This window comes from Scyliorhinus torazame, chromosome 5, assembly GCF_047496885.1.
Source record: "Scyliorhinus torazame isolate Kashiwa2021f chromosome 5, sScyTor2.1, whole genome shotgun sequence".
In the NCBI taxonomy this organism is placed as follows: domain Eukaryota; kingdom Metazoa; phylum Chordata; class Chondrichthyes; order Carcharhiniformes; family Scyliorhinidae; genus Scyliorhinus; species Scyliorhinus torazame.
This window is the reverse complement of record NC_092711.1, coordinates 187,513,712-187,535,960: the sequence shown is the minus strand read 5'-3', so window position 1 is coordinate 187,535,960 and position 22,249 is coordinate 187,513,712. Positions and strand designations below refer to the sequence as shown.

The 22,249-nt window shown below is 47.6% G+C and overlaps 1 long non-coding RNA gene across 1 annotated transcript; it reads right to left on the bottom strand.

Annotated features, from left to right (window-relative positions):
• Positions 1 to 207: 207 nt before the first annotated feature.
• Positions 208 to 21,101, bottom strand: LOC140420812 (uncharacterized). The gene is made up of 3 exons (XR_011946595.1): positions 21,040 to 21,101; positions 18,064 to 18,224; positions 208 to 461 (listed from the first exon to the last, which is right to left on the bottom strand). It is a non-coding gene; the product is annotated as an uncharacterized lncRNA (long non-coding RNA).
• Between the last annotated feature and the right edge of the window lie 1,148 nt (positions 21,102 to 22,249).

The following is a 22,249-nucleotide window of genomic DNA, read 5'->3' as shown; positions in this document are numbered from 1 at the left end:
GTCAGCAGGCGGGACAGTTCTGTAAATTTTTTCGTACACTCAGAGCAGGTGAATGGTCTCTCCCCAGTGTGACCTTGTTGGTGTTTAAGGAGATTTGAGGAATCAGTAAATCCTTTCCCACATGTAGAGCAAGTGAACGGCCTCTCCCCAGCGTGACGGCGCCGATGAGTTTCCAGTTCAGATGGGTAACTGAATCCCTTCCCACAGTCCCCACATTTCCACGGTTTCTCCCCATTGTGGCTGCACCTGTGTTTCGACAGGCCAGATGATTGGCTGAAGCTTCGTCCACACACAGAACACGTGTACGGTTTCTCCCCACTGTGAACGGTGCTTTTTCCTTCCGTGTTCAAAATCTGATGATATTCAGTTCACGAGAAATGGGGCTCTGTCAGATCTCGATGTGATGTTTGGTTTCAGTTTCCTGACTGCAAATCCTCCCCTTCTACACCCTGTGAAACTGACTGAAACAGAAAAAAGGCAGGTTGTGAAATTGAGTTGAACGAATCTGGTAATTTGTGGGGCAGGCACTTTGAAAAAGTGACCATGAAAGCTGCTGGATTGCGGTTTTAAAAAAGCAACTGAGTCACTAATGTCCTTTAGGGAAGGTAGCGTGTCACCCGGTCTGGATCTATGCAAGGCTCTGTGTCTTTTCACAGGACAGAGAGGTGAAGGAGTAGAGGGATTTTATATAACTTCAGCTTGGCCAGAATATTCAAATTCCTCAAACTCTACCACCTAGAAGGACCAGGGTAGCAGGTGGACATGAACACCACCACCTCCAAGTTCCTCTCGAGGTCACATAACATCCTGACTCAGGTAGAAATTTCCCCTATTTAAATATTGGGAAGACTGAAGCCACGGTCCTGTCTCTGCTACAAACTCCACTCCCTGGACACTGACTCAATTCCTCTCCCTGACAACTGTATGGGGCTGAACCAGATGTTCACAACTATAAGAACAAAGAAAATTACAGCACAGGAACAGACCCTTCGGCCCTCCCAGCCTGCACCAATTAATGGTGAAATATTTCACAAGATGAGCTTCCAACCACATATCCACATCATCAAGTCCGCCTATTTCCACCTTATTAACTTCGCCCGACTCCATCCCAGTCTCGGTTCATCTGCTGCTGAAATACTCACCTGTTCTTTTCTTACCTCTAGACTGAACTATCCTATCGCATTCCTGGCCGGCCTACCACATTCAACCTCCCGCAAGGCTGCGTACTTAGCCCCCTATTATACTCTCTGTACACACACGACTGCGTGGCAAAATGTGGTTCCAACTCCATCTAAACGTCTGCTGATGATACGACAAAGTGGGCTGGATCTCGAATAACGACGAGTCAGAATATAGGAGGGAGATAGGGAACCGAGTGGAGTGGTGCAGCGACACAATCTACCCCTCAATGCAAGGCAGTACGGTGTCGCAGTGGTTAGCATTGCTGCCTCACGGCGCTGAGGTCCCAGGTTCGATCCCGGCTCTGGGTCACTGTCCATGTGGAGTTTACACATTCTCCCTGTGTTTCCGTGGGTTTCACCCCCACAACCCAAAGATGAGCAAGGTAGGTGGATTGGCCACTCTAAATTGCCCCAGAATTGGAAAAAATTAATTGGGTACTCTAAATTTTTTTTTTTTAAATCTATCCCTCAATGCCAGCAAAACTAAAAAGCTGGTCATTGACTTCAGGAAGCAAATTACTGTACACACCCCTGTCAGCATCAACGGGGCCGAGGTGGAGACGGTTAGCAGCTTCAAATTTCATGGGGTACACATCTCCAAAAATCTGTCCTGGTCCACCCATGTCGACGCAACCATCAAGAAAGCCCAACAGCGCCTAGACTTCCTCAGGAAACTAAGGAAATTTGGCATGTCCACAATAACCCTTACCAACCTTTTCAGATGCATCATAGAAAGCATCCTATCTGGCTGCATCACAGCCTGGTATGGCAACTGCTCGGCCCAAAACCGCAAGAAACTTCAGAGTCGTAAACACAGCCCAGTCCATCACATGAACCTGCCTCCCATCCAGTGACTCCATCTACACCTCCTGCTGCCTGGGGAAAGCGGGCAGCATAATCAAAGAGCCCTCCCACTCAGTTTACTCACTCTTCCAATTTCTTCCATCGGGCAGGAGACACAAAAGTCTGAGAACACGCACGAACAGACTCAGAAACAGCTTCTTCCCCGCTGTTACCAGACTCCTAAATGACCCCTCTTATGGACTGACCTCATTAACACTACACCCCTGTATGCTTCATCCGATGCCGGTGTTTATGTAGTTACAATGTGTGCCCTGTGTTGCCCTATTATGTATTTTATTTTATTTTATTTTCTTTACATGTCCTTAATGATCTGTTGAGCTGCTCGCAGAAAAATACTTTTCACTGTACCTAGGTACACGTGACAATAAACAAAATCCAAATCCAAGTCCCTGTAACCTTGAGGTCATCCAAAGCTCTCATCAAGTCTTGTTCACCCTCACCCCTATGCTCACTGATCTCCAAAGGTTCTGGGTTAAGAAGTATAAAATGTTTACATTTCTCCTACTCACACATCCCTCCATGGTCTCACGCCCCCGTCTCTGTAATTTCCTCCAGCCTCACAATCATAGAGTTTTATAGCACAGAAAGGCACTTCGGCCCATCAAGTCTGCACCGGTCATCAAGCACCTATCTATTCTAATCCCATTTTCCACAGCACTTGTTCCATAGCCTTGTATGCTGTGGCATTTCAAGTGCTCATCCAAATGCTCCTTCAAGGACGGCACGGTGGTTAGCACTGCTACCTCACGGTGCTGAGGACCCAGGTTCGATCCCGGTCCCGGGTCACTGTCTGTGTGGCGTTTGCACATTCTCCCCGTGTCTGCGTGGGTTTCATCCCCACAACCCAAAAGATGTGCAGGCTAGCTGGATTGGCTGAGAATTCGCTCTTCTCAGTTCGGATGAAATGATCAATCAAACACCAAGTCACTTCAACGTACGTTTATTCACAGCCGGGGCTGCACCACTGTACTTCGGGGGAGTACAGCAGCAAGCCAAAATTAGTTCATCCGACAGTAGCTTATATACAATATATGACACTGTTCCTTTTCTGAGGACGGCCCCCTTAGAGGAGGCCCAAATTATGACATTCTGTTGCTCTCAGCTAAGTTATAATTATCTTTAGAATGAGGAACCCATTCCCTCATCTGCGTCCTGTTCTAATCCATAGCCACTTGTCTCAGTCTTTCCCATTCTATCTGCACTTCTATCATTTTCCTATGTTCCTCTGCACCTTCTTTCACATCCATGAGCTCTTCAAGGCTCACTTCATGTTGCTGTATTAACTGTTGGGAAATTACTGCTGCACCGACACTTTTACACAAGCATTTCATTAGGAAGCTAAGCATGATTATTACAAGTATAACAACTACCAGGATTATTAATCCATGCACTAGGTAAGACCCCCATGATCCGTCAAGCAACCAAACTAACCACCCATCTCTTGAGGTTTCATGCAGTTTCTTAACCTCTTTGCGGATATGATCCACGAGGTGGGTGATGTTCTCCAAACTATCGGGAATGTAGGTGCAACATTCCGAACCGATCACGGCACATGTCCCACCTTTGTTTGCAAGGAGGTAATCTAGGGCCATTCGGTTTTGCAGGGCTACGGTTCTTATTGCTACCATTTCATTATTTATCTCAGCCAATGCTTCAGTGGTGTTGTTTGCTACCTCTTCCAGGATTTTGCTACCTTCCTTATTTCCTTTATTGCAAGAGCTACCCCAATAGGGGGAAGCAGGATCCCAAAGTATCGCTGCGTTTCGGTTTTTGCTCTCTTTTGTCGCTTCATCATTTGGTAATGGTCGCCTAGATTGGCGAGGTGGTGTATAAAGGGGACTACATACCCCAGATAGCAGGATCCCGTCCAATTCTCTGGCAGCCAGGGATATGCCTTGTGGCCACAAATAAAGTCCGTCCCATTGTATGAAGTGAGTTTGTCCACGTCAAACCCTTCAGCCATCAGGGAGTACTTGAAGGTACTTGTCCCGTTAGCGTATGGGACGTCTAGTGTACACCCATAAAACTGAGGTGACGTATATACGGGATAGACCTTGGATGTGTTGGCCACTACAAATTTGTGCTCGCATCGACTAGCACCTACAAATATCCCTTTAACCACATTCCTTACTAAGCATATTATTCCCAGTGGTCTTCCCATGTTGGTGGTATTAGTGAGGGTAAGGAACGAAGGCTGGTGGGATCGGTCATAACTTGGTTGGTACAACATCTCAAAGGTGTTCATTGGATAGCCCCCCTCTTTCCAGGGTCTTGGGGATATGGGGAGAAACGATAAACTAGAAGCTGCCCCTCCGTCTGGGCATCTTACCATAGATGCAAGTCTTATTGTCCTAGGGGATTGACGAGTACCATTCTGGTAAATATACAATTCTACTGTTTCTGCCAGGTTAAGCGGAACAGGTCTGAGGGGGATCCCTCCCTCAGCATGGGTCGGGATATGTGTACATACCCAGCAACCAGAAACATTCATATCCTTTGCGTACACATATGAACATAGAACATAGAAAATACAGCACAGAACAGGCCCTTCGGCCCACGATGTTATGCCGAACCTTTGTCCTAGATTAATCATAGATTATCATTGAATTTACAGTGCAGAAGGAGGCCATTCGGCCCCCTGAGTCTGCACCGGCTCTTGGAAAGAGCACCCCACCCAAACTCAACACCTCCACCCAACACCAAGGGCAATTTTGGACACTAAGGGCAATTTATCATGGCCAATCCACCTACCCTGCACATCTTTGGACTGTGGGAGGAAACCGGAGCAGCCGGAGGAAACCCACGCAGACACGGGGAGGACGTGCAGACTCCGCACAGACAGTGACCCAAGCCGGAAACGAACCTGGGACCCTGGAGCTGTGAAGCAATTGTGCTATCCACAATCCACAGTGCTGCCCTTAAGAACAAATAAATCTACACTATATCATTTTACCGTAATCCATGTACCTATCCAATAGCTGCTTGAAGGTCCCTAATGTTTCCGACTCAACTACTTCCACAGGGAGTGCATTCCATGCCCCCACTACTCTCTGGGTAAAGAACCTACCTCTGATATCCCTCCTATATCTTCCAACTTTCACCTTAAATTTATGTCCCCTTGTAATGGTTTGTTCCACCCGGGGAAAAAGTCTCTGACTGTCTACTCTGTCTATTCCCCTGATCATCTTATAAACCTCTATCAAGTCGCCCCTCATCCTTCTCCGTTCTAATGAGAAAAGGCCTAGCACCCTCAACCTTTCCTCGTAAGACCTACTCCCCATTCCAGGTAACATCCTGGTAAATCTTCTTTGCACCTTTTCCAAAGCTTCCACATCCTTCCTAAAATGAGGTGACCAGAACTGTACACAGTACTCCAAATGTGGCCTTACCAAAGTTTTGTACAGCTGCATCATCACCTCACGGCTCTTAAATTCAATCCCTCTGTTAATGAACGCGAGCATACCATAGGCCTTCTTCACAGCTCTATCCACTTGAGTGGCAACTTTCAAAGATGTATGAACGTAGACCCCAAGATCTCTCTGCTCCTCCACATTGCCAAGAACTCTACCGTTAACCCTGTATTCCGCATTCATATTTGTCCTTCCAAAATGGACAACCTCACACTTTTCAGGGTTAAACTCCATCTGCCACTTCTCAGCCCAGCTCTGCATCCTATCTATGTCTCTTTGCAGCCGACAACAGCCCTCCTTACTATCCACAACTCCACCAATCTTCGTATCGTCTGCAAATTTACTGACCCACCCTTCAACTCCCTCATCCAAGTCATTAATGATAATCACAAACAGCAGAGGACCCAGAACTGATCCCTGCAGTACGCCACTAGTAACTGGGATCCAGGCTGAATATTTGCCATCCACCACCACTCTCTGACTTCTATCAGTTAGCCAGTTCCTTATCCAACTGGCCAAATTTCCCACTATCCCATGCCTCCTTACTTTCTGCAGAAGCCTACCATGGGGAACCTTATCAAATGCCTTACTAAAATCCACGTACACTACATCCACTGCTTTACCTTCATCCACATGCTTGGTCACCTCCTCAAAGAATTCAATAAGATTTGTAAGGCAAGACCTACTCCTCACAAATCCGTGCTGACTATCCCTAATCAAGCAGTGTCTTTCCAGGTGCTCAGAAATCCTATCCTTCAGTACCCTTTCCATTACTTTGCCTACCACCGAAGTAAGACTAACTGGCCTGTAATTCCCAGGGTTATCCCTAGTCCCTTTTTTGAACAGGGGCACGACATTCGCCACTCTCCAATCCCCTGGTACCACCCCTGTTGACAGTGAGGACGAAAAGATCATTGCCAACGGCTCTGCAATTTCATCTCTTGCTTCCCACAGAATCCTTGGATATATCCCGTCAGGCCCGGGGGACTTGTCTATCCTCAAGTTTTTCAAAATGCCCAACACATCTTCCTTCCTAACAAGTATTTCCTCGAGCTTACCAGTCTGTTTCACACTGTCCTCTCCAACAATATCGCCCCTCTCATTTGTAAATACAGAAGAAAAGTACTCGTTCAAGACCTCTCCTATCTCTTCAGACTCAATACACAATCTCCCGCTACTGTCCTTGATCGGACCTACCCTCGCTCTAGTCATTCTCATATTTCTCACATATGTGTAAAAGGCCTTGGGGTTTTCCTTAATCCTACCTGCCAAAGATTGTTCATGCCCTCTCTTAGCTCTCCTAATCCCTTTCTTCCCTGACATATACAGATACGTGTTTACATGTAATTCCCTTTTTTCCCGCAGCTTTACCCTCCCTTGGTCAACGCATCCCAAGGGTAAAGTCTTATTTTTGTTTCTGCAGCTATAGTCCCATTTACAGTTGACTCGATGACAGGGTAGGTTGCCCTTAGTCACTCCACTGATGAGTATGGTCTGATTGCATTGTTGTACGTAGGCCAAACATCCGTCCGCAGGGGTCGCGTCCCAAGGTCCTTCTCCTGAGCCTTGACTGGTGCACTGTGTAGCCACCTAAATTGGCCAACTCCCGATTTAAAATGGCGAACGGCAAAGGCTGATGGGAAAGTCAGCCAACATAGACAGAAACTAGCAGGTGCAGGTTTGCTGTGTATTTAACTCTGCAAAAGGCCAGACAACATCGATACCAGCGACCATCAGCATAACAATGTAGCAGCCATCTACATACTGATGAGCAATCCCCGGGAACAATAAGTAACAGTTGGGACACACAAAGCAAAACCAGACTCCCCAGCGCCAGCAGGAGCCAACACAAAGGAGGTGAACGAGCACCTCAAGACCGCCCATCGATCAGGGAACCGCTCCAGTATTGGAGAAATCGAACCAAGCGACTGGGACAAAGTCCAATCACTTGGGACCAGGTATAGGGTCCGCCCCGAAAGGCGGGAAGCCTCTGGGGACAATAAGAGTTAAGCCCCAAGTTCAAATCGCTCTCTTCAGCTCTCTCTTCGTCCTGCCCGGGTCACACAGCAACACAAACCAACATTGACCGTGACCGGTGCAGTGACCGCCGACAGAAGTAAGTCTTAATTCAAAGCTCACTACGAGATAGGCGCTCCTAGCTACCAACCCGTGCCAACTTCGAATCCCGCAGACTCAGAACCGGAACGAAAGGCCATTTGTTCCCCTGACCTGGTGGGCCAGTCCGAAGTTAAGTATAGGCCTGTTAGTTGTAGAAGTAGCTTAGACGTAGAATTTGTGCATGAGTAGCGATTACTGTGTATAATAAATGTGCTTTGATTTGAATCTTACTAATCGGTGTATTGAGTTATTGATCATTACTTGGACTTGAACCTCGTGGCGGTATCATAAAGATACCTGGCGACTCGAGAGCAAAGGTAATAAAACAGAGCAATTGAACCAACGGAAAGTTAGCAACTACTGTAAGGTATCTCCTCGACAGAGGTGATGAATCCGCCTTCCTTTGGGACCGCAGATCCTTCGCTTGGCCTCGCCTCTCTTCTCCAAAAGTCCCAGCAGGGTTACAAAAATAAGTGTGGCCTTCATCCTTTAAGTGATGCCGGAATTATTACCTAGGGCTCGAAACAGAGGGTTATTGTCTATTGCATTTTCACAACCTTAAAATGGTGGATGTGGATCCAGGCATTTCTGCCTTCCACTTTTACAGCAGTGGGAGTAGTGAGTAGGACCTGGTATGGTCCTTCCCATCGGGGTTGTAATCCTTTCCTAATCCAATTACGAATCAGGACATACTCTCCCGGATTAATAGTTACAGAACTGGACATGGGACGTATCTCCTCATAAGCAGCTTGCACTCGTGAATGGAGGCCTTTTAGCACTTTGGTCAAGGCTATCACATAGTTGGCCATTTCAGTAGTCATACGGTGAAACTGTACTTCCTTAGGACTTTCTTGATCCCAGGGAGTGCGAAAGGGTCTTCCGTATAGAATTTCGGTGGGACTCAGTTGTGTCTTTCCAGCTGGGGTTGCACATATCTGGAAGAGGGCAACAGGCAATAATTTGAGCCAAGTGGCTCCAGTCTCTGCCTGTAGTTTTGCCAGTTTCGTTTTTAATGTCTGATTAGCTCTTTCTACCATTCCCGCTGCCTGGGGTCGGTACGCGCAATGTAATTGTTGTTTTATTTCCAGCGGAGTACAAAATTCCTTATTGATTTGTCCCACGAAATGAGGTCCATTATCAGAGCTTAATCGATCTGGAATCCCAAATCTAGGAACAATTTCTCGCATCAAAACTTTTACTACCGTGGAAGCTTTGTTATCTACAGTGGGGTAAGCTTCTATCCATTTACTAAATACATCAACAATAACCAATACATGTTTATAACATTGGCATCTTTCCAACTCAATGTAATCCATCTGGAGTGTCTCAAAGGGACCTTCCGGTAGCGGGGTTTTACCCATTTCACAGGGTACTGCTTTTCCAGGGTTATATCGCTGACAAAACAGGCAACGACTGCTAATGTTTTGTGCTATGTCCTGCAGTCCTGGATGCCACCAAGTCTTCAGCAATATATCACCCGTAGCTCACGCACCACAATGAGTTGCAAAGTGAACACATTCGGTGATACATCGGGCATACAAGTTTGCCGGGGTGACCCACAATTTGTTTACAGGATCATAACAACATCCCAATTCTTCCCATAATCTTTTTAGACAGCCAGGAGCGTCCCCCTGTAATTGAATGACATCAGTGATGGTCGGCATTGGCTTTTCAGAGGGAGACTGACCTTTAGAGCTTTTAGTCTGACTCATCATTTTGGGCACCACCATGTCGTTTAAGCGAGAAGCCTCTTTGGCTTGGTGGTCCGCCTGCCGATTACCTACGTCCACTGGGCTTTCGCCAGTCGTATGGGCAGCGCACTTTATTACAGCTATTTGTTTAGGGAGCATTAAAGCCTGTAGTAATTGTGTAACCAACTGTTTATGGGATATCTGAGTGCCTGCAGATGTAAGAAATCCCCTGTTCTTCCATAATTGTCCGAAGTCGTGCGTGACTCCAAATGCGGACCTGGAGTCTGTGTAAATGTTTATTTTCTTGTCCTCTCCTAACACACATGCTCGGATAAGTGTAAATAATTCAGCTTGTTGGGCGGAAAAAGGTGCTTCAAATGTTGCTGCTTCCAGAGTTTCACCTTGTTGGTTAACTATGGCATATCCTGATAATCTATCCCCCCTTTCACCGACCGGGGGAAGACTTTGCTGGCTGGGGTTAAGGGATCGGAATACTCGGCAATTGCAGTATCAGATCATGCTCCGCATTAGGTGGATATGGTACTGGAGAAGGGTAGCGCAGAGGCCGGGGTGGAAATTAGATGTGGGACTTTTGGGGACCAAGGGTTCTGTGACAAAATTGAAAAGGTAATTGAGGAATACGTAGGTTTCAACTGTACGGGTGAGGTGTCGAAGGCAGTTGTCTGGGAGGCTCTAAAGGCGGTGGTGAGGTGATCTCGTTTAAGGCCAGGGTTGACAAAGAGGAGAGGCTGGAGCGGCAGAGGGTAATAGATGAGATGTTGGAGGTAGATAGGAGTTATGCAGAAGATGGGGATCCAACAAAGTTGGAAAAGAGGAAGGAACTACAGGCGAGCTTTGACCGACTATCTACCTGGAAGGCGGAGCGCCAACTGAGGCGAGCAAGGGGTGCAGTTTACAAGTATGGAGATAAGGCACGTCAGCTCCGGAGGGAGGCAGCGGTAAGGGAAATTGTTCAGGTGAGGGACAGGGCAGGGAAGGTGGTGGTGGCTCCGGATCTGATTAACAAGGTCTTTGAGGAATTTTATGAGAGGTTATACACGTCAGAGCCACGAACATCAGCTCGAGATACGATTCTTTCTGTTTGCACTCGCGATTGAGCCATTGGCCATCGCATTAAGAAGTTTGGGAATATGGAAAGGAATAGTGCTGAGGGAGGGATAGAGCATAGGGTATCCTTATATGCCGATGACTTGCTGTTTACGTGCCAGATCTGAGTGTGTCGATCGGGGGAATATTGGAGCTACTTCTGCTGTTAGGGTCTTTCTCAGGATACAAACTAAATCTAGACAAGAGTGAGTATTTTGTGGTGTCTCGGCCGGGAGTGGGGGCAAGGATGGGGTGGGCTGCCATTCCGTAGGGCAGGGACTCACTTTAGGTACCTGGGGGTGCAGGTTGCCCGGGAATGGGGGAGGCTCCGCAGGTACAACATTTCTAGTTTGGTGGGGAGAGTGAAAGCTGATCTGGCAAGGTGGGATGGTCTCCCTCTGTCACTGGCGGTTCACGTACAGGCGGTTTAAATGAACGTGTTGCCGTGATTTCTGTTTATTTTCCAATGCCTGCCAATTTTCCTGCCACAGGCTTTTTTCAGAGAGATTGAGGGAAGGATTACTTTGTTCATATGGGGAGACAAGGTGGCCAGTGTTAGAAAGGTGCTGCTACAGAGGGGAAGGCAGGCAGGGGGTTTCGGTCTTCCGAACTTGATGTATTACTGCTGGGCGGCGAATGTGGAGAAGGTGCGGAGCTGGGTCAGAGGGGTTGATTCCCAGTGGGTCAGATTGGAGGAGAGTTTGTGTAGGGGGTCGGGATTGAAAGCACTAGCAACAGCACCGCTCCCGATGGCCCCGGGGAAATACTCAGGGAGTCCGGTAATAATGGCTTCACTGAGAATTTGGAGGCAGTTTCACCAACACTTCAGGTTGGGGGCAGGGTCAAGGGAAATGCCGATTCGGGGGAACCACAGATTTGAGCCAGGGAACTGGGATGGAAATTTTCGGAAATGGGAGGAGAAGGGGATTAAGACACTTAAAGATTTGTTTCTCAGGGGTCGGCTTTTGGTTTGCAGGATTGAAGGAGCTGGAAGCGAAGTATGGGCTGGAGCAGGGGGAAATGTTTAGATACATGCAGGTTCGAGATTTTGCCAGAAAGGAGATACAGAGCTTCCCGGTGGAGCTGGCCTCCACATTGCTGGAGGAGGTGCTGACGACAGGGCGACTGGAGAAGGGGGTAGTGTCAGCAGTTTACGGAGCAATTTTGGAAGAGGAAAAGGCACCACTGGAAGGGATCAAAGCAAAGTGGGAGGAAGAGTTGGGAGAGGATATGGAGGAGGGGTTCTGGTGTGAGGTGCTCCGGAGAGTGAACGCCTCCACCTCGAGGTTGGGGCTGATACAGCTGAAGGTGGTATACAGAGCACCCCTCATGAGGGCGAGGATGAGCCGATTCTTTGAAGGAGTAGAAGATGTGTGTGAACATTGCGGGGGGGGCCCCGCTAATCACGGTCATATGTTTTGATTCTGTCCAAAGCTGGAGGATTACTGGAAGGAGGTTTTCAGGGTAATTTCTAAAGTGGTGCACATGAAACTGGACCCAGGCCCCCGGAAGGCCATATTTGGGGTGTTGGAACATGCAGGGTTGGAAACGCGTGCGGAGGCAGATGTTGTCGCCTTCGCCTCGTTGATTGCCCGAAGGTGGTTCCTGATGGGTTGGAGAGCAACCTCCCCACCCTGTGCCCTGGCGTGGCGGGGGAACTTGTTGGAATTCTTGACTCTTAAGAAGGTTCAGTTTGAACTGAGGGGAAGGATGGAGGGGTTCTATAAGTCATGGGCATTATTCATTATGCACTTTCAAGAACTGGATAACATCGAACATTAGTTGGGGTGGGGATGAGAACTGTGTGTGTTAATGGTGACTATGGGTGATTCCTGATTCCCTTTTGTCATTTGTTTACGTGAACATGCGGGCTAATGTTTGGGGTTTGGTGGGAGGATGGGATCGTTGTTATTGATATGGGGATTGACATATTTGTTACTGATTATTGTTTATTGTTGGTGGGTGTAAATTTGGAAGAAAATGTGAAAAAGGAGAATAAAAATATTTTTTTTAAAAAGTAAAATTCTACCCGGTCAAACGCTTTCTCGGCGTCCAATGCCACAACCACCTGTTTCCTTCCCCTCCGCCGGTACCATAACCACGTTCAATACTCTCCTAATGTTCGAAAAGAGCTGCCTCCCTTCCCCAGGTGGCTCTGACCTGTACAACCTCTCATAGAATTCCTGAAAGACCTTGTTGATCTGATCTGAAGCTACCACCAACTTCATTGCCCTGTTCCGTACCTGGACAATTTCCCTTAACGCAGCCTCCCTCCGGAGCTGACCCGAAAACATACTCCACGCTCTTCTCTCCATGCTCGTAATCTGCACCCCTTGCTCGTCTCAGTTGGCGCACCGCCTTCCTGGTAGATAGTTGGTCAAAACTCGCCTGTAGTTCCATCTTCTTTTCCAACTTCGCTGGGTCCCTATCTTCTGCATGCCTCCTATCTACCTCCAGCATCTCATCTATTACCCTCTGACGCTCCAACCTCTCCTCCTTGTCTAGCCTAGCCTTTAACGAAATCACCTCACCCCTCACACCGCCTTTCGACCCTCCCAGACAACCGCCTTTGACAGCTCACCTGTGCAGTTGAAACCTACATATTCCTCGATTACTTTTTCAATTTTGTCACAGAACCCTCGGACCCCCAACAGTCCCACGTCTAACTTCCACCCTAGTCTCTGTACCATCCCCTCCTCCAATACCATATCCACCCAATGCGGAGCATGATCTGATATTGCAATTGCCGAGTACGCCGATCCTTTAACCCCAGCCAGCAGCGCCTTCCCCACACGAAAAAGTCGATCCGGGAGTACACCTTATGGACCGCTGAGAAGAACAAGTACTCCCACTCCCTCGGGGACTCCTTGATTAATAATATGACACCATCTCCGCCTTTACCCCACCACCCCACCATCTCGCCTGAAGATTCTACCCCAGAATATTGAGCTGCCAGTCCTGTCCCTCCCTCAATCATGTCTCTGTGATAATAATATCATATTCCCATGTGTAAAACAACACCCTCATTCATTGGCCTTGCTCTTAAAACTCCTTGTATTAAAATAAATGCCATCGAGCCTTGCCATATTCCTTGAGCCTTCCAGGCTGACTTAGTTTTTCTTCTATATATAGTTGTGCATCACCTCCACAATGAGGCCCATTCCCCGACCAAATTAGTTTAAGGACTCCCGAATAGCACTAGCAAACTTCCCCGCAAGGGCTAAATTAAAAAGCAGAACCAAAAAGGTAATAATCTCTGGGTTACTACCTGAACCATGAGCTAATTGGCACAGGGCCAATAAGATTAAAGAGGTAAATGAGCCTGGGTGGGAGGACTGATGTGTTGGAGGGGTCAGGAGAGATGGTGGGGGGAGGAGAGGCGAGGCGGCCGATCTGTACGATAAGTTTGGGCATGGAAAGGGGGCCAGCTTGGCTGGGCCCAATTCATAGAGGGTATGGAGGGGCAGAGTCCTCGGGTGATGATGGCGGACTCTAGGGGGAGGGGAGGCCTCTAGTGGGCAGCACAGTAGCATTGTGGATAGCACAATTGCTTCACAGCTCCAGGGTCCCAGGTTCGATTCCCTTCTGGGTCACTTTCTGTGTGGAGTTTGCATATCCTCCGTGCGTGGGTTTCCTCCGGGTGCTCCGGTTTCCTCCCACAGTCCAAAGATGTGCAGGTTAGGTGGATTGGCCATGATAAATTACCCTTAGTGTCCAAAATTGCCCTTAGTGTTGGGTGGGGTTACTGGGTTATGGGGATAGGGTGGAGGTGTTGGCCTTGGGTAGGGTGCTCTTTCCAAGAGCCCGTGCAGTCTCGATGGGCCAAATGGCCTCCTTCTGCACTGCAAATTCTATGATAATCTATGAGAGCTGTGACATGGAATGTCCATGGGCTAAATGGGCCGGTTAAGCGGTCCTGAGTGTTCACGCACTTGAGACGTTTGAGAACAGGGGTGATTTTTCTGTAAAAGACGCATCTCTGGATGTAAGATCAGATAAGACTGAGGAAGGGGTGCATGGGACGAGTGTTCCATTCAGGGTTTGTCTCGATTGGGGGTCGCCATACTGTTGAATATTAAAACGGGGCTTACGGTGGGGTATTAGTGGGGTCTCCGGTGGTATTGGTGAACGTATATGCGCCTAATTGGGAAGATGCCAGATTTATGAAGCGTTGTTAGGATCGATTTTGGACTTGGATTGTCAAAAGCTCATTATGGGGTTGGGGGGTTTAATTGTGAGCTGGAGTTAGGTCGAGCTCTAAGACAATGGGGAGGTTGAGAATGGTACTAGAACTGGGAGGGTTTATGGAGAGAATGTGGATGGTGTCTTTCGGCACCCGAGAGAGAGGGAGTACTCCTTCTTCCTGCACGTGTATAGAGTATTTTCCGGGACTAACGTTTTTGTGGTGAGCCAGGCAGTGCTGATAGGGGTGGAAGGAGCGGAATATGCGGGAATAGTAATTTTGGACCACGCTTCGCACTATCTAGTTGTGAGACTTTGCTTGGGTCAAGCGCAGAGTCAGGGGTGCAGGTTGGATTCGGGGCTTTTGGCAGACAGGAGTTCTGCGGTAATGTGGCAGTGGCGATTAAGAATTATGTTGAGCTCAATCAGAATGGGAGATATCGGCAGCCATGTTCTGGAAGGTTTTGAAAGTGGTTAAGGGGGAAATTATCTTGTTCAAGGCCCATGAGGATAGGACGGGGAGGGAGAATAGGCAATTATTGGACGAGATAGTTGAGGTGGATAGAAGGTACTCTGTGGCCCCCACAAAGGAGTTGAAGGCCTTTTCTGGAGGTATTTGTTCACATTCCGGGGTGGGGTTGAGCCGAGGTTTGTGATGTAGGTTCAGTTGTTGTATGCGACCCCTATAGCAAGTGTGTGAATGAATGAGACAATCTCGGGGTATAGTGGGCTGTATAGGGGAACGAAGCAGGGGTATCCGCTGTCTCCGTTGCTGTTTGCAGTGGGGATTTAGCCCTTGGCAATAGCACTTTGTGCCTCGGCTGAGTGGCGGGAGATTGAGAGGGGGGCAGGGAGCATTGGGTGTTGCTGTATGCTGATAACCAGTTGTTGTTCGTGACAGATCCGTTCAAAAGCATGAGCAGAATCATCGGCTTTCCCCATCGGAAATTTGGGGCTTTCTTGAGCTATAAACTGAATGTTGGCAAAACAAAGCCTTCCCAGTTAACGCTTCGGGGCGGGAGGCGAATCTGGGGGTTCTGCCATTTAAGTGGCAAGGGAGAGGTTCTGGTATTTGGGGATCCAAGTAATGCGTGAGTCGGCCACGATGCATAGGTAGAACCTGACGGGGTTGGTGGAGGAGGTTAAGGGGGACCTTAAATGGTGGGATACCCTGCATTTAATATTTATTAGTGTTGCAAGTAGGCTTACATTAACACTGCAATGAAGTTATTGTGAAAATCCTCCAGTTGCCACACTCCGGCGCCTGTTCAGGTACATAGAGGGCGAATTCAGAATATCTAATTCATCTAACAAGCACGTCTATCGAGAATTGTAGGGTTTGAGATGAAGCTGGACCCTATGGTGGCGATCTTCGACGTGTCGGAGGTGCCGGAGCTGCTGGAGGGGAATGGGGCCATTGTCGTGGCCTTCACCTCCTGATTGCCCGGCGACGGATACTTTTGAATTGGAGGTCAGCTCCGCCACCAGGGGTCTCGCCGTAGCTGGGGAAGCTGAACAAATTTCTCAGGTTGGAGAAAATCAAATTTTCCCTACAGGGGATGTCAGAGGAGGGCTTCGAGGTATGGTGGAGGTCATTCATGACAATATTTGAGGAGCTATTTGTCCTGGGGGGATGGAGTAAATGGGTAAAATGAACACACTGTATACTCTGTTGGATGTTAAGGTTGTGTTACCATGTTGCACATGTTTGGAATAAAATAACTTTAAAAAAAGAGGTAAATGCATGCAAGGTTGGTGTGGGGGAAATGGGTTCGAATTCATGGGACATTTGCACCAGTACTGGGGAAGGGGGAAGCTGTTCCAATGGGACGGTCTTTATCTGACTCATATTGGGACCAGCGTCCTGGTGAATCGCATAACCAGGACTGTCGTTAGGGCTCTCAACTAAATAGTGGGACAGGAGGGGGAGGGTTTAGTTTTAGGAACAATTAGAAGATCAAAGTTAAAGGAAAAGGTGAAAGTGCAAGTTAATGATGAGGACGTTAACTAGTTAAAGGGGCCGAGGGCTCAGGCGATGTTAATAAAGTTTCCAGAACAAGTCGTAGAAGAGAGTATGGAAAGCAGCAGGAATCTAACTTCAGACACAGAGAAGGGGTGCAGTCAACACAGGATTGAGGGTGTTGTACCTAAATGCATGCAGTATGCAGAACAAGGTACATGAGCTTGTTGTGCACATTGAAATTGGCGGGTAAGATGTTGTGGGTATCACAGAGAAGTGGCTGCACGGGGATCAGGACTAGTATCTAAATATCCAAGGATATGTGCCCTGTCGAAAGGAGGGGCAGAGGGGGCGGGGGTGCATTGATAGTAAGGAATGAAATTAAATTGATAGCAAGAAACGATATAGGGTCGAAAGGCGCAGGATGAGTTTGAGAATCACAAAGGAAAAAAGACCCTGATGGGAGTTATGTACAGGCCCCCCAGCAGTAGTCAGGATGTGGGACAGAAAATAAATCAGGAGATAGAAAAGGCATACAAGAAAGGCAATATTACAATAATCTTGAGGGACTTCAATATGCAGGCGGACTGGGAAAATCAGGTTGGTAATGGATCCCAAGAAAAGGAATTTTTGTAATGTCTAAGAGATGGTTTTTTGAAGCAGTCTCTGACAGAGCCTACTAGGGAACAAGCAATTCTGGATTTGGTGATGTGTAATGTCTTAATTAGGCAACTTCTTTTGTTGTTTTTTTAATTTAAAGTACCCAATTCCTTTTTTGCCAATAAAGGGGCAATTTAGTGTGGCCAATCCACCTACCCTGCACGTCTTTGGGTTGTGGGGGTTTGACCCACCCATACACGAGGACAATGTACAAGCTCCACATGGACAGTGATCCGGGGCCAGAATCGATCCCGGGTCCTCTGCGCCATGAAGCAGCAGTGCTAACCACTGCGCCACTGTGCTGCCCCTTTAATTCGGGAACTTAAGGTGTAAGAACCCTTAGGGGCAATGACCACAGTATGATAACAGTCACCCTGCAGTTTGAGGAAGGAGCTGGGATCAGATGTAACGGTATTACAATTGGATAAAGGCAACTACAAAGAGATGAGGGAGGGGCGGCAATGTGGCGCAGTGGTTAGTACTGCTACCTCACGGTGCTGAGGATCCGGGTTCGATCCCGGCTCCGGGTCACTGTCCGTGTGGCGTTTGCACATTCTCCTCTTGCCTGCGTGGCTCTCACCCCCACAATCCAAAGATGTGCAGGGTAGGTTGATTGACCATGCTAAATTGCCCCTTAATTGGAAAATAAAGAATTGGGTACTCGAAATTCATTTTTAAAAAGACAAAGATGTGAGGGAGGCGGTGGCATAGTGGTATTGTCACTGGACCGAGGTTCAAATCCGGCCAGTGTATATGGTGAAATTTGAATTCAATTTCTTTTAAAATCTGGAACTAAGACTCTAATAATGACCACAAAACCGTTGTTGATTGTTGTAAAAACCCATCTGGTTCACTAATGTCTTTTAAGGAAGGAAATCTGTCGTCCTTACCTGGTCTGGCGTACATGCGACTCCAGATCCACAGCATGTGGTTGATTCTGAACTGCCACTTCAAGGGCAATTAGAGATGGGCAGTAAATGCTGTCACATTCCTCGATGACCACATCCGATGAATGAATAAAAAAAACTGGTGAAATATGAGTGTAAGCTACCTATAATACAAATGAAGATTGCAAGAGTGTTTTTCGATATATTTTTATGGTGAGAGGCACGAATGGACATTGGACCACAGAGGCTGGAGAAGAAGTAATGGGGAACAAAGAAATGGCAGAGGAAAATGGATAGTTACTTTGCATCAGTCTTCGCAGTGGAAGACACCAGAGGCATACCAGATCTTCAAGAGAGTCAGGGGGTAGAGGTGAGTGCAGTGGCCATCACTAAGGAAAAGCGGCTGGGGAATCTGAAAGGTCTGAATTAGGCCATTTTACACTGAAAAGATGGACATAGGAATTTATAATGGGGAAAGCTCACACAAGTGTAACAAATACATGGTATTCGGAAATAAGTGCACTGACGGACAGTATAAGACCACAAGACGTGGAAGCAGAATTAGGTAATTCGGCCCATCGAGCCTGCTCCGCCATTCAATCATGGCTGATATGTTTCTCATCTACATTTTCCTGCCTACTCCCCATAACCCCTGATCCCCTTATTACTGAAGAACCTATCTATCGCTGTCTTAAAGGCACCCAGTGACGTGACCCCCACAGCCTTCTGCAGCAATGAGTTCCACAGATTCACCACCTTCTGACTGAAGAAATTCCTCATCTGTTTCAAAGGATTGTCCCTTCAGTCTGTACTCATGCATTCGGAACTCGGCTATCGGTTTCTGCATGGCGATTCTGCGTTGTCGAGCGTCCTGAAGGCCGCCTTGGAGAATGCTTACCCGAAGATCAGAGGTTGTATGCCCTTGACTGCTGAAGTGTTCCCGGCTGGAAGTGAACTTTCCTGCCTGGCGATTGTCGCACGATGTCCGTTCATCTGTTGTCACAGCGTCTGCGTGGCCTCGCCAATGTACCACGCCTCAGGACATCCTTTCCTGCAGCGAATGGCTACCTCATACACGGGCTACCTCATACTGGGCAGCACGGTAGCATTGTGGATAGCACAATTGCTTCACAGCTCCAAGGTCGCAGGTTCCATTCCGGCTTGGGTCACTGTCTGTGCGGAGTCTGCACATCCTCCCCGTGTGTGCGTGGGTTTCCTCCGGGTGCTCCGGTTTCCTCCCACAGTCCAAAGATGTGCAGGTTAGGTGGATTGGCCATGATAAATTGCCCTTAGTGTCCAAAATTGCCCTTAGTGTTGGGTGGGGTTCCTGGGTTATGGGGATAGGGTGGAGGTGTTGACCTTGGGTAGGGTGCTCTTTCCAAGAGCAGGTGCAGACTCGATGGGCCGAATGTCCTCCTTCTGCACTGTAAATTCTATGATAATCTATGATACTCTGCAGGAAAGCATCCTTGTTCAGGATTCTCTTAAGGTTAACATGCAGGTTCAATTGGCAGTTAGGAATGCAAATGCAATGTTAGCATTCATGTCGAGAGGGCTAGAATACAAGAGCAGGGATGTACTGCTGAAGCTGTACAAGGCTCTGGTCCTATTTGGAATATTGTGAGCATTTTCGGGCCCCGTATCTAAGGAAGGATGTGCAGGCCTTGAAGGTGGGTCCAGAGGAGGTTGTTTAGCACAGGGCTAAATCGCTGGCTTTGAAAGCAGACCAAGGCAGGCCAGCAGCACGGTTCAATTCCTGTATCAGCCTCCCCGAACAGGCGCCGGAATGTGGCGACTAGGGGCTTTTCGCAGTAACTTCATTTGAAGCCTACTTGTGACAATAAGCGATTTTCAATTTCAATTTTCAATTTCAACAAGAATAATCCCTGGAATGAAGAGCTTGTCATATGAGATGTGATGGAGGACTCTGGATCTGTACTCGATGGAGTTTAGAAGGCTGAGGGGGGGGATCTTATTGAAACTCATGGAATACTGAGAGGCCCAAATAGACTGGACGTGGAGATGTTTCCACTAGTAGGAGAAACTAGAACCCGAGGGCACAGCCTCAGACTGATCGGACGGTCTTTTAAAACTTAGATGAGGAGGACCTTCTTCAGTCAGAGGATGGTGAATCTGTAGAACTCACTGCTGCAGAAGGCTGTGGAGGCCAAATCACTGAGTGTCTTTATAGATAGAATTTTCATAGAATTAACAGTGCAGAAGGAGGCCATTCAACCCATCGAGTCTGCACCAGCCCTTGGAAAGAGCACCCTATCCAAGCCCACACCTCCACCCAATTCCCATAACCTAGTAACCCCACTCCACCTTTTGGACACGAAGGGCAATTTAGCATGGCCAATCCATCTAACCTGCACATCTTTGGTCTGTGGGAGGAAACCCACACAGACACGGGGAGGACGTGCAGACTCCGCACAGACAGTGACCCAAGCCGGGAATCAAACCTGGGACCCTGGAGCCGTGAAGCAACTGTGCTAACCACTATGCTACCGTGCTGCCCTTTAAGGCAACGATAGGTAGGTTCTTCATTAATAAGGGGATCGGGGTCAAGAGAAGGCAGGAGAATGGGGATGATCAAATGGTATCGCAGAATTAAAGGGCCGAATGGCCTAATTCTGCTCCTATATCTTATGATTTTATGGATCTTAGTCCGAGCTATCTTCACTTCCTCTAATTCTGGATTCCAGACAATTCTCAATTTTTATTGTTCCATCCTTGCTCACAACTGTTGGACATACCTCCCCGCCCCAAAAAAAAATGGCGGCTACACATGCGCACTGCTGCACATTGCTCCCCATAAAAATGGGGCCGTTAATCCTGGTTTGACATCCGGGGAAAAGGCCGTAGCCACCAAATCGATGCAAATATGGAGCGGGAATTTTGTATTCGTATTTTGCGGCCGACAGAAAATGTTTATGAAACCTTCCCGCCCACTTTCCGGTTCCATTCTCCCTCACCCACCCGCTGCTGTGGCTCCTCCTTGCTGATCCGATACGTTCGCCTCTGTCCTGGCTGCATACGATTTGCGCATGCTCGTGTCAGAGCCCCGTCTGCCCATGCCCGAGAACCTCCCGCAGTGAGGATAGAGCATGTTCTGGTTCTCGATGGGTGCTGGGTAACCACACCGCCATTGAGGGTCAATAGTATTGAAGTCAAGATGATATTCTGGGATCCGATATGGTTGGAGCGAAAGGTATCAACTTATTCCATTAATTTATACATATGTAAAAACATACAAATTAGGAGTAGGCCACTCGGCCCCTTAATTCTGCTTTGGCATTCAATGTGCTCATGCTGATTTGATTATATTTTCAACTTCACATTCCTGTCTACCCCGACAACCTTTCACCCGCTTGCTCATCAAAAATCTTTCTAGTTCTGACTTTTATAATATTCAGACTCCCCTTCCACTGCCTTTTGAGGAAGTGAGTTTCAAAGACTCATGCCTCTCTGACAGAAAATAATATAGAACATAGAACAATACAGCGCAGTACAGGCCCTTCGGCCCACGATGTTGCACCGAAACAAAAGCCACCTAACCTACACTATGCCATTATCATCCATATGTTTATCCAATAAAATAGAACATAGAACAATAAACAATAAATAAATAATGTTCTCATCTATGTCTTAAATGGATGATACCTTATTTTTAAACAGTGACCCCTAGTTCTAGATTGTCCCAAAGAGGAAACATTCTCTCCACTTCCACCCACCCTGGCAAGGCCCTTCAGGATCTTATAAATTTTGATCAAGTCACCTCTTATTCTTCTGAGCTCTAGAGGATACAAATTCCAAATGTCCAGACTGTTTTCAGAAAGCAGCCCGCCCATTCCTGGTATTCGACTAGAAAACCTCCTCTGAACTGCTTCTTAAATGCTTAAATATTCCTATAAATATGGAGTCCAATACTGTAAACAGTACTCCAGATGTGGTCTGATGAATCTGTTACCTGGTATATGTCCATATGTGAGGAAAGAGAGAGGTAAAGATGGGGCAGGGAAATGAATAAGGATAACATGCACCTTATCCCTCTTCTCCCTCCATCTTTTACATTGGATGTCACCAACACATGGCCAATCACTGTTTTCTTTTCCCCAAACAACCTTTTCACTGGGAACTTTGCTACTGAGTATTCATTATCCATCAACGTCAGTCCCCATGTTTTGAC